Source organism: Anabrus simplex, chromosome 1 (assembly GCF_040414725.1).
Source record: "Anabrus simplex isolate iqAnaSimp1 chromosome 1, ASM4041472v1, whole genome shotgun sequence".
NCBI lineage: Eukaryota > Metazoa > Arthropoda > Insecta > Orthoptera > Tettigoniidae > Anabrus > Anabrus simplex.
In genome coordinates, this window is record NC_090265.1 from 135,437,715 (window position 1) to 135,451,018 (window position 13,304).

Here is a 13,304-nt window from a genome sequence, read left to right on the forward strand (position 1 = left end):
CTGCTAATACTGCTATTAATAATAATATAACAAACCAATGTACAATAATACATATTTACAAAACACATACAGAAGAGAATATGAAAAACAGAAACGAATATGCGCATTTGAAATTACTGATAGATAAAGAAGAACAGGATAGCAGGAATTATCTGTCAATGAGGCGTCCATAAGATGTCTACGAATTTCATTCAGGGATCTTAGGGTCTGCATAAACCTGTGTGCCTGTGTGACTCAGTTCTGCAAATGAGTGACAGTCAGCCTAGTGTTACGGGAAGGACCAGAATTTGGTAGCAACTGCAGTAAATTAGAATAATCAAGGAAATTGCCGATACATTTAAAGTATGAAAGGTGCATTCACATATCTGCGCCGAGTTCTAAGTGACTCAGTATGCATCTTTGTACGAAAAGAGATCATGATTTATCAAATACTTGACTGCATGACATTTCAATTTTCTCGTGAAGGATATTGGACTTCACTTTGAAATATTCCGAATTGAATGCCACTTGTCACACCAATCACAAATATTATTTATATCTGACTGTAGAAATTCGCAGTCACTCATGTTTTCAATTACCCTGTAAACATTAAGTTAATCAGCATAGAGTAGATAGTTGCTCCAATGAATTTTAAACCAAAAAGGTGGAAACAAGAAGGTCCCAGTAGTGAACAACAAGTATCTGTTACGACCATCTTTGTTCTCTATTCATCGATATATATTCATACTATCTTAATGCTCAAATGTCAATTCTATTCGTTCCTTAGCTCCATCTCTGCCCTTACAATATCGTTTCTGTGTCGATCCAGAAGGCCTGTTCATGCGTGAAGCATCCATTTCCACTTCCACAATTCTACTCCTTTTTTCTATCACCCAAGGTCCAGTTTCGGATTCATAAGTCAATATACATTCAACCACCGTATAAATATGATCTTTGAATCACTTATTTGTCATTAAACGTCAAATGCCATAGCCTTCATTATTATTATTATTATTATTATTATTATTATTATTATTATTATTATTATTATTATTATTATTATTATACAGTCGTATACATAAGTGTAAATAAACATCCTCTCTGTATAAACGCAAAGAACGAACTCAAATGTTGTCATAAATAAGCGTTTACAATAAATGAGCTGAAGACATACTTTGAAGTTAGTAAGTTTATTATACTGAATTTTTCTTAGTTTGTGTATGTTTATTTATTGTGTTATTTTGTTTGACGATCTCTGTTTTAATGTAACATAACACCTGAATAAATGTCCACCTCCTCACTTTAACGGTTAGCATTATTAGTTGCCGTCTTCGGAGTCTTGGGTTCGATTCCCGGTACAGCCAGAAATTTAAGAATGAAAGGTAGGCTGGTATGAGGTTAAAAAGGTGCATGCAGCTCACCTTCATTGGAGTGTGCCTGAAAAGAGCTGCACCTGCTTAGGACAATGACAGGAGTTCACTTTTATACTGGATACATTCTATTCTGTTCTGTTCTGTTCTGTTCTGCTCTACGGTATTATAAATACAAAGTCTGAATTTGTTTAACAAGAGCTGATGGAATTATTGAGCTAATGTGTTTTAAAGGGTTATGCCTGATTGAAAAGCAATATTACATTTCTAAGGATCTCTGTAATTCATCGGTAGTCGTCTAACCACAGTCTGGACAACCCGGCAACGTCTGGTAGAGGACCATCATTAGGTGGCCATTCCAGTAAAGCTGAAATCAAATCAAACCAGACCAGATGATATATCCGTCATCAATGAATGCATTTATACATAACACACATAAATATCTAGATATACATAACGTATATCCAAATACCGTGAATGGTATTACCTTCTTTAAAAGTCTTTCTCGCCTGCCCATGTGCCGTTGGCAGGATGTGGTGATACGCCATGTATAGCTGAAGAATTTTCGCCATGGCGTCCTCTCCTGTGATAGATGCTTCGTTCGGTGTAGAGACATCACAACCAACTCCTTCATCCGGTAAAAATATTTTGTTGAAGCTCCTCATTGGGGCCTTGTTCTTTGTACCTTGCCCTAAACGTTCAGTGTATATCTACAAAATGATACATACTCTGGTTATATTCAAAACATTCAGCAATAGCGTTCTATTAATTTACCAAGATCCATTTATAAATACAAAGTTTGAATTTGTTTAACAAAAGTTAATGGAATTCTTGAGCTAATTTGTTTTAAAGGGTTATGCCTGATTAAAAATATTGCATACGACTGTTTATGATCGACGATAATTATACATTTTTTAAAAATATTCATACATTTATGTCGACATGTCACTTGACATTCGAGTTTACTGAACAGACGCAGAGCGCATGCTCTGGGTTATTGATTTTCCGTGACTGGATCAGAGACCTTGACAATGTCATATGTTTTCAAAGCTTTGATAGAAGGTTATCATAACTTAGCTTTATTTCAAATACAAATTGTATATTATACAGTAGGTGAAGTGAATTTGCGGGAATGTGCCGTGAGGCTGTGGAGTATTGGAAGCAGAAGGTACATTGATGTTAATATGTGTGTCCAACAACTTTGATTTTGCTATCCTTACCTAATTGGTCAAACAGTTGTATCATAATGAAAATCTGGATTCTGATTGGTGCAGAACCTTCATCATAATGAAACTTGAACTATAATGAGCCTCATTAAGATTCAGTTTTCTGGCATATAATACTTATATTTCGGCATCGTCGAGCATAAACAACATTAAATTTATACAGATCTCTGTAATTCGACGCTATCCTGTTGTTGATACTAAATAAATAAATAAATAAATAAATAAATAAATAAATAAATAAATAAATAAATAAATACATTTCTGAGTTTTCCTTAATCTACTCCAGGGTATATGAAGATGACCTGGCGTTGTGGGTATGAATGCTGCTCCTTTATTCTCATTACTGGTTCTTTATAACTGTATAAACATTGGCTTATAATGAGAGTAAGCAGGAAAGTTGGCATTAGTATGAATAGTTTTCTTTATTTAATTTTAACTTTAAAAATCACCACTATTAGATATGTTACAAAAAATTTACAGCATAAGCAAAAATACTTTGAAAAGATGCAAAATACCCTGAACTTACATATTATGATATAGTTGTTACATAATTTTGATGAAGGAATAAGTAAGTTACACCAGAGCGGTATTTGATTGTATGCTCGTATCTAAATAATTTATTCTTATCAGATAAATGTGACATTCCCATTGTTTACGAAATAATACTAGGACAAATATTATTAGCAGTTTCCACACAAAACAAATATACACTCTTATTGTTAACAGCTCTTAGACTTACAATATACACTGACTGACAGAGCAAATGCAACACCAAGAAGGAGTGGTCAGAACTTTATGCCAATTGCAGGGTAGACTGACGTCACTGAGGTATGCTCATCATGTGAAATGCGCCGCTGTGCTGCGCACGTAGCGAACGATAAATGGGACACGGCGTTGGCGAATGGCCCACTTCGTACCGTGATTTCTCAGCCGACAGTCATTGTAGAACGTGTTGTCGTGTGCCACAGGACACGTGTATAGCTAAGAATGCCAGGCCGCCGTCAACGGAGGCATTTCCAGCAGACAGACGACTTTACGAGGAGTATGGTGATCGGGCTGAGAAGGGCAGGTTGGTCGCTTCGTCAAATCGCAGCCGATACCCATAGGGATGTGTCCATGGTGCAGCGCCTGTGGCGAAGATGGTTGGCGCAGGGACATGTGGCACGTGCGAGGGGTCCAGGCGCAGCCCGAGTGACGTCAGCACGCGAGGATCGGCGCATCCGCCGCCAAGCGGTGGCAGCACCGCACGCCACGTCAACCGCCATTCTTCAGCATGTGCAAGACACCCTGGCTGTTCCAATATCGACCAGAACAATTTCCCGTCGATTGGTTGAAGGAGGCCTGCACTCCCGGCGTCCGCTCAGAAGACTACCATTGACTCCACAGCATAGAAGTGCACGCCTGGCATGGTTGCCGGGCTAGAGCGACTTGGATGAGGGAATGGCGGAACGTCGTGTTCTCCGATGAGTCACGCTTCTGTTCTGTCAGTGATAGTCACCGCAGACGAGTGTGGCGTCGGCGTGGAGAAAGGTCAAATCCGGCAGTAACTGTGGAGCGCCCTACCGCTAGACAACGCGGCATCATGGTTTGGGGCGCTATTGCGTATGATTCCACGTCACCTCTAGTGCGTATTCAAGGCACGTTAAATGCCCACCGCTACGTGCAGCATGTGCTGCGGCCGGTGGCACTCCCGTACCTTCAGGGGCTGCCCAATGCTCTGTTTCAGCAGGATAATGCCCGCCCACACACTGCTCGCATCTCCCAACAGGCTCTACGAGGTGTACAGATGCTTCCGTGGCCAGCGTACTCTCCGGATCTCTCACCAATCGAACACGTGTGGGATCTCATTGGACGCCGTTTGCAAACTCTGCCCCAGCCTCGTACGGACGACCAACTGTGGCAAATGGTTGACACAGAATGGAGAACCATTCCTCAGGACACCATCCGCACTCTTATTGACTCTGTACCTCGACGTGTTTCTGCGTGCATCGCCGCTCGCGGTGGTCCTACATCCTACTGAGTCGATGCCGTGCGCATTGTGTAACCTGCATATCGGTTTGAAACAAACATCAATTATTCGTCCGTGCCGTCTCTGTTTTTTCCCCAACTTTCATCCCTTTCGAACCACTCCTTCTTGGTGTTGCATTTGCTCTGTCAGTCAGTGTAGATGCAATTCTGTTGGTCGGGTACCTGCTGAAGATAACGCGACTGCCAACTGGGAGAGCTCAAACACATATTACAGACATTCTAGTCATCTTACAACATGAAAAAGAAAATGGACGTCCAACTACAACTAATGTCGTCTCTGACACCAACGTATGTTTTGAATCAAGATGGATACTTATGAATCATATTTTAATTAATTTCTTTGGTTTTGAGTTTTATCTTCGTTGATAGGAATACCACTTTATCTAAGCTACAATTTAGCTATTTCCAACATGTGATCGTATAACCACAATTCATATAGATTTTACATGAGCTCAGAAACATAGTGACATCTGCAGGATTGTATATTCGCTTGAAATGCATTTATCATTATCAGAAAGTGGAATGGTCCGAGGACAGAACCTTGAAACATCTCATATCTCCCCTCAGCATGTACTGAAACACCACTATTTACCTCTCTACAGATAAGTATGATCTACAGGTTAATTTATAGAAACACAATAATACGGTAATTTTTAAAGCAGAATGTCACGCAGAAGGGTGAAACCTGACTAGAATTTCACTTCTCGAAATTACACATGCTATCGTCTAACTAATAACATAATCCAGCTTATTTATTGTTGATTTCGTGATTTTGTGGTTTTGACAAAATTATAAACAAAATAATCACAAAACTATACGTGCCATATATCCAACATATATCCAAAGGCCTAGGAGTTGGAAGGAAGAGGCCGTGGCCTTAATTAAGGTACAGCCCCAGCATTTGCCTGGTGTGAAAATGGGAAACCACGGAAAACCATCTTCACGGCTGCCGATAGTGGGATTCGAACCTACTATCTCCCGGATGCAAGCTCACAGCCACGCGCCTCTACGCGCACGGCCAACTCGCCCGGTATCCAACATTTTTGGGGGAATTGGAAGAATAGGTCCTGAGCGGTAATTGCTCCATTCTGACCTATCACTTTGTGAGTAAACTAGAACTAACCTAGATTTTTTGGAAAGTAACCCGTTTCAGGGTATGTGTTTATTATCTTTGCCAGTGAAATCAAGAAATAACTAATGAGAGATTAAATGAGGCATCCAGATGCAAATTGCACTAAATTCATTTTTTCTCGAAAATGTGTTGTTGGCAGCATTATGTTCTCTATGCACCCGTCTGTTGATTAGGCTTTCAAAACCCAAGCAAAACCGCTTCCGCATGTCCTAAAACGCACCTGGAAAACAGCCTACAGATGCAAAAGTGTGTGTATCCACTTCTTAGTGCAAAGAAAAACTGAGCGAACCCATTTTCATCATAAAGAAACAGAACTTGTTGTATACTTACCAAGTACCATTTCCTAAGGTGTTTTGCAGGTACACAACTAGATTAATACAAATTTTGTCCTGTGTCTGAATAATTATATTTCTCAAGATTTTTTAATCCATGAGCGTTAGTTCTGAGCTTTTGTCAAGTTGGCCCTACTGAACACAGCCGTGAAACAAAAAGAAACAGTAATAATAATGCCTACTGTCCATGAAGCCAAATATTATCCTAACTGGAAGAGCTTTGAAGGAAGTGAATGTTAGTGACATGGATTTTCCACTCAGAAAGCAGTTTGGGGAGACTTGGAAAGAAAATGAATATCTTGATTTATATAAGAATCTGATCGATCCTCACACAGCCGGGAACAATGCAGAGGAGGACTCAGAGTTTGAAATTCATCCAGAAGACAATGCGTTGCCTGTGTAATTTAGATTGAATAAAACACGACTTGCAAGGATGTGGCCTCTTTACTTCTTGCAGGCTTATATTTGATCTATGTAGGTCCTGCTTTGTAATCATAGTTCAGCTATTCTAACAGTTATGGATGTTAATTTTTGCTAAAATTTAAAAACCAGGTTACTGCCTTGGACAACATTAATTTTATACTCATTGCGTTGATCTGCAAGTTCTAATTCTGATCTATTAATTCAAAAGAAAGAAAATGAATTTATTTTATAATTGCTTTATTCATGTCATGGATATTACATGGAATTTGCCATGAATGTTACATATGATATGATATATGACACAGTTAAGATTTATGATGTATTGCCTTTCTTAAATTAATAATATTACCTGGTATAATTAACACAACTTTGCAGTAATACATAATTAGGCCTCTAATTATAAATCAGAGCAAATTATTTTATTTATTGGATGGAAGAAAGCATGGATTGAAGAAAAGACTAATTTTTGGATAATGGATAATGATATAATGATGATAATTGGATAATGATATCCAATTTGTAATTATTATAACATAAATAGGATTTTAAAGACTTTTATTAAAAATAAAACTCCTAGAAGCAGATATTGCTTTTGAAATCATAAATAATTCTGCTACCAATTTCCTTCATAATTAGATTAGGTAGAATGCGGACCACCTGTTTAATGTTTGTTTCTTGTTCATCCTCTTAATTAGGTACGAATAAATTGCCAGTTTTTCCATATTGCTTCAAGAATGTCACTCACACATGACCACTGTTTTGCAAACCACTTGTCCGACACACTGCAAGATAGTCGTGTCTAACGTGAGTCTTTCTATGACCAGTGATGCAGACTCCAACATATACTTCATATAGAGTAGAGATAGGCCTAATTGTTCGGTTTTCAAATTATATCCAAGTTTGTTTATGTTGTTTTCAACAGATGCATCATCATCTTCATCATTAGAATATGATTCAGATCCACTGCCAGAAGCAGATGAATACACATCATGCCAGTGCAATTTACTGTTCATACTTTGTGGCACTATTTGTGGAAAGGTCACTTGTACTTGTTTGACAGATATTGAAGTGAAGCTAACAGCTACATGTATAACATCAGTTTTCTTGATGTGATGTATTTCTCTTATTTCTGGAGCCGTTCGCACGTACTTCTATCGTTTGTTCAAAAATACTGAAGTTTCTTTTGTCTCTTTCTTGGTAACCAAAAAGAACCTCCACCGACTTCGATAGCTGCAGTCGCTTAAGTGCGGCCAGTATTCAGTAATCGGGAGATAGTGGGTTCAAACCCCACTGTCGGCAGCCCTGAAGATGGTTTTCCGTAGTTTCCCATTTTCACACCACACAAATACTGGGGCTGTACCTTACTTAAGGCTACGGCCGCTTACTTCCCATTCCTAGGCCTTTCCTATCCCATCGTCACCGAAAGACCTATCCGTGTCGGTGCGACGTAAAGCAAATAGCAAAAAAAAAAAGAACCTCTGTTGACATACACTGAGCTTCAGTGACTTTGAAGAATACTTCAGCATTTTGAACAGTACAAAGTCGTGGCCGCCTCTGTGGTGTAGTGGTTAGCGTGATTAGCTGCCACTCCCGGAGGTCCGGGTTCGATTCCCGGCTCTGCTACGAAATTTGAAAAGTGGTACGCGGGCTGGAACGGGGTCCACTCAGCTTCGGGAGGTCAACTGAGTAGAGGTGGGTTCGATTCCCACCTCAGCCATCCTCGAAGTGGTTTTCCGTGGTTTCCCACTTCACTTCCAGGCGAATGCCGGGATGGTACCTTAAGGCCACGGCCGCTTCCTTTCCTCTTCCTTGCCTGTCCCATCCAATCTTCCCATCCCTCCACAAGGCCCCTGTTCAGCATAGCAGGTGAGGCAGCCTGGGCGAGGTACTGGTCATCCTCCCCAGTTGTATCCTCGAGCAAGAGTCTGAAGCTCCAGGACACTACCCTTGAGGCGGTAGAGGTGGGATCCCTCGCTGAGTCCGAGGGAAAAGCCGAACCTGGAGGGTAAGCAGATGATGATGATGATGATGATGATGACAAAGTCGTGATTTTACTGCTGTCCAGACTATGTGTTTAATTTGCCTGCCAATGGCATCTACTGCTCCTTTACCATGGTCAGCTGCAAAATAGTTCCACTCTATAGTTTCCACGCTTAGATAACAAGGCAGGTGGCACATATTGAAAGTTTTATTCTTGCTCTTAAACTGGGGAGAACAGTTATCTGAAAATATATTCAGCTTTGTGGACAACTTCTCGAAGTGTGTTTGTTGAAGAATATGAGCCCAAAATTGAAGGGTTTGGAGTTGTATTGGCCTTCAATGCTTCTGCTTTTTTTTCCTCCTCCACTTCTGCACCCTCAATCTAGTCTCCTCCAATTCAAAGGTTTTTTTTTTGTCTTTTGCACGATTTTCATTTTCTTGTTAACTTTGTAACCCATTCCTTTCTATATCCTTCTCCAAATATGCAGCCCATCTCTCTGGATTTTCAGATTTCATTTTAGCTCTCCTTTTTGCCATTCCAGGAGCAGAATTTACAGTTGGCATTATCTGCAACAAGAGAAAACATAAGCTTGGACCGAATGATAGGTTATTTCATGTTTCTGTTTGCCTAACTTTGATTTTAAGGACATTTAATTACAACATAAAAATACATTCTAGATGGAATGAAGAACAATGATTTCATTTTAGTCTATGACTTAATAAAATCGAATTCTACACATCATTAACATATTTTAAATCTCTTTGAATTATACCAGTAACAGGTTATGTAACGGACTATAGTTCATAAAGTTAGACAGCCTTAATTTAAACGTATCAGTGGTGATAGAAATGTAACATCCGTGACGTTAATTTTAAACTCAGATATTATCTTTAAGATGGTAAGGTGCAAGTATTTTAAAAGAATGTCAACATTTTGTACCTTTGACAAAAACAAATTTAGTTCAATAACTTTTTTTTGCTATTTGCTTTACGTCGCACCGACACAGACATGTCTTATGGCGACGATGGGATAGGAAAGGCCTAGGAAATGGAAGGAAGCGGCCGTGGTCTTAATTAAGGTACAGCCTCGGCATTTGCCTGATGTGAAAATGGAAAACCACGCAAAACCATTCTCAGGACTGCCGACAGTGGGGCTCGAACCCACTATCTCCCGATTACTGGATACTGGCCGCACTTAAGCGACTGCAGCTATCGAGCTCGGTAATTACTTTTTTAGAAAGTTAATTTTTTGTCACGGATGTTACACCATGTACATCTGACTACTGTATTACATTTAATTAATATATTTAATCACCTTGGGCTCTGAAATTAAGTGTGTAGAGTCTGAAAACATACACTCAGCAGTAAATTTCCTGAGAATAGTGTTAACAGTTGAAATGGATGTAAATAAGTACTTCCAACTTCAGTGAATGAAACTGGCCATGTACTACAAAAAAATACCCAGCCATTTCCTTTAGCAATAAAACATATTAAATATATTGTATTTCAAAATATCTCAGCACAAAGCTTAAATTAGTTTTATTTATTCATCGCATGAAAATAGAAAAAATATTTTTTTTCATTATAGTTTCCTCTTTGCCCGGAGTGGCTGAGTTACGTGTAGTTATTAAATAATTTATTTTCTCCTTTGAACCAGCGTTAAGGCATCTCTTTACAATTATGCTATGATAATATCTGTAAAGAAGCAAACCTCTGTAGATCCATAAGAACAGGAGCAAAGCTCGGTGAACCCAAATCATTTTAGGTAATAACTGAACAACTAAAACACGAATATTTCAAAGATTGTCAGAAAATAGTCTCTAAGTAAACATAAATCTACAATGAAAAAGAATTTTGAATATCTGCCAGTCGAAGGAAGTACACAGTTAAAAAAATTAGGGGAACATTACCTTGAACGTATGCCATGCTTCACAAAACAATACCTCACACCCAGGTATTGCACCTGTCCAGGGCTTCAGTGCTTAATAATAATAATAATAATAATAATAATAATAATAATAATAATAATAATAATAATAATAATAATAATAATTCGTAAGTGCATCGGTTGAATGGAAAATACGTGATGAGATCTTCGACGAACGACCCCAGAATCGAAATCTCATCACCCCTACTTATAGTAACCGCGGCTAAATTTTTAGAGCAAAACGGGTCGATGGTGCGTCCGTACTAATGGGCATTATGTAAATCATTTATAAGGAGGGATCTCAAATATTTAAGAGGAATACAACATCACTACTTAATTAGAAGAATGATATTTTTAAAGTTTTATCAAATAAAATTTATTATAAACTGAGAAAAGAACATTTACAACTAAAATAAAATGTGCCATAAAATAACATTAATCATAAGTATGTGGGATTTTAAATTGGTAAATTGTTATTCAATTGTCCTGTGGAATTTGCATTCCACACCAAATAATAATATCAATGTTAAGAGGCATTTCCTTTTAATATCACTTCCACTATTCACGACATTGTTAAACATTCATTAATTCATTAGTCAATTAATTGTGTATAATAATAGGCACAATAATGATCACATGTTATGTCATCATCCCAACCTCCTATTCATGAGTTGGAGTCTGAAATATTATGATCTCCTGTGATTATATCATTACGCAATCAAGGGATAAAGACAATATGTTGATTATGACAAGCACATCATAAAATATCTGAAAGTCATATTTAGCCCCCATCATTATTTACAAAGATGTAAATAATCGCATAGGCATATTTCGCCGGGATTAAGAATAATAAATTGAATCGTTCAATACAAAATAACACTGAACTTATGAATAACACATTAACGATAACACAATATTTTACATGTAATAATACACTCATCTACTATTAAACATATATGATGACCTTTTTTTCCATATTTACATGATTATATGGAAGGAATGTTCCTTCCATCACCAAAATAACGGTGATGATATACATTGCCCTTGGATGGGGTCGAACTCGTGGTCTTCTTGCAGCAGGATGCATGTTTTTAAACCTCCACATCGCATGAAATAAATGAAATAGAATTGGGAGGAATTCTACTGTTTCCTAACGTATTAATTCAATTGCGATGACAATTAGCCATTCTCTCTGTGAGTGTTTGTCGGATATTGCTAGAAAGGAAATGGTCAGTCAACACTCCAAAGTCGAAAGCTTGTAACCTGCCCGCAATCTCCTCAAAGCCTATACAGCTGACACTTTCACTTAGTGTAACGGTATTCTAGACCGTCTCCCTTCCATTCAGTTAAGCGAAGATATCTCTCTTCAATCAGCTGCCTCAATATTAAGTTCGGGCTAACACGGCTCCTTTGAGCTTAACTCTAACATGTTAATTCTCATATGGTTCTATTCAACCTAATTCCATTATAATTAGTGTGGTACGATTCCTCACACTTTACATAAATTATCTCTGACATATCTCCATCTTGCTTTGACTATCAATTGGCAGCATATTAACCTACCACCGTTTCCAGCTCAACACCACAAACACCCGCATATATTTACATAAGAACTTATTATTCAGAACATTCTAAAAATTTACATATTATATCCACGATCTGGAAATCGTACTTGCGTCCAAAATTTCACTTTTAACTTCTCAAATACTTTGTTCTACGCATGGGGTACAAGTCATCCATGTACTCTCTGAAGATACACAACGTCTCATTTTGTCATAATATTTGAAATTATCTAAATGGATACCACTTCCATTCATTATAACACTTCACGAAGACAAAATAGCAATACTGAAACCTTATAATTAACATGCATTACTTTCCAAGGGGTTTAAATTAAATGCTGGTTACCATACCAGTAAACAGAATTCCTACTACACAAGCTAAGAGACTATAATCCCTTTGAAACAGCCCGCGATCATCATTCACATTTTATCTAATTGACATGCAAGTTTTTGATTATAAACAGGTGGGGTATGACCTTCAAACATAGTAAATTGAGGTGTACTTATCTAGGGTGAACATTCTTGTCCGAGGAGGCACATTCATAATAGCTTAAGCTATCATCTTGGCGCCTTCGATGTCGTGAGGTCCTTGATTCGCTGCTGGGATGAGATTTTCCATGTTGTAGATTTTACCGGGTCGTAATGATCATGAAGACACCAGACACAATGAGATGCAGAATAGGTAGGTGACTCGTATATTCTCTTCCAAGATCGGCGGTCACTCGTTCCAATATGCAAAGGGGAAACACTGAGATTACAATTGCGTCAACTTGTAATACGCACTACAATCAAGTATGGTTAAAATTATTCCAATGTTGCTGAAATATCACGTACTCACTAACACTGTAATTAGATGTTAAGGGTCAGAAGTTCTCTTATTTCACAACCCCTCACAATGTAAGACAACTCACTCATCACGTTTACTATTTTCGGCAGACACTGCCCATTTGTTATTATTATTATTATTATTATTATTATTATTATTATTATTATTATTGTTATATGGGAATCACTATTTTTCTTGATAAATTTACTTTTCAACTTTATAGTTGTAATTTCGATTACGCTTCCACAACACTTGACTGTATTTGACTAATCGTGAATCGAATTAGCCTCACGCGTATCCATTACACATGTATAAAAGTAGCTGGGGTGCTACGCAGCTCAATGTAGGTGGAATATTCCTTGTTCACTAACACCAATGATTACACCATAGTACAGAATATTGTAAATACACGAATTTTTCACAATCTGCGGCACGTCAATAATCAATGCGCTCAAATAACATTTTACACAGTATTTTACCACTTATATCTTACAATCGTAGTACTTCACTAATGAAATT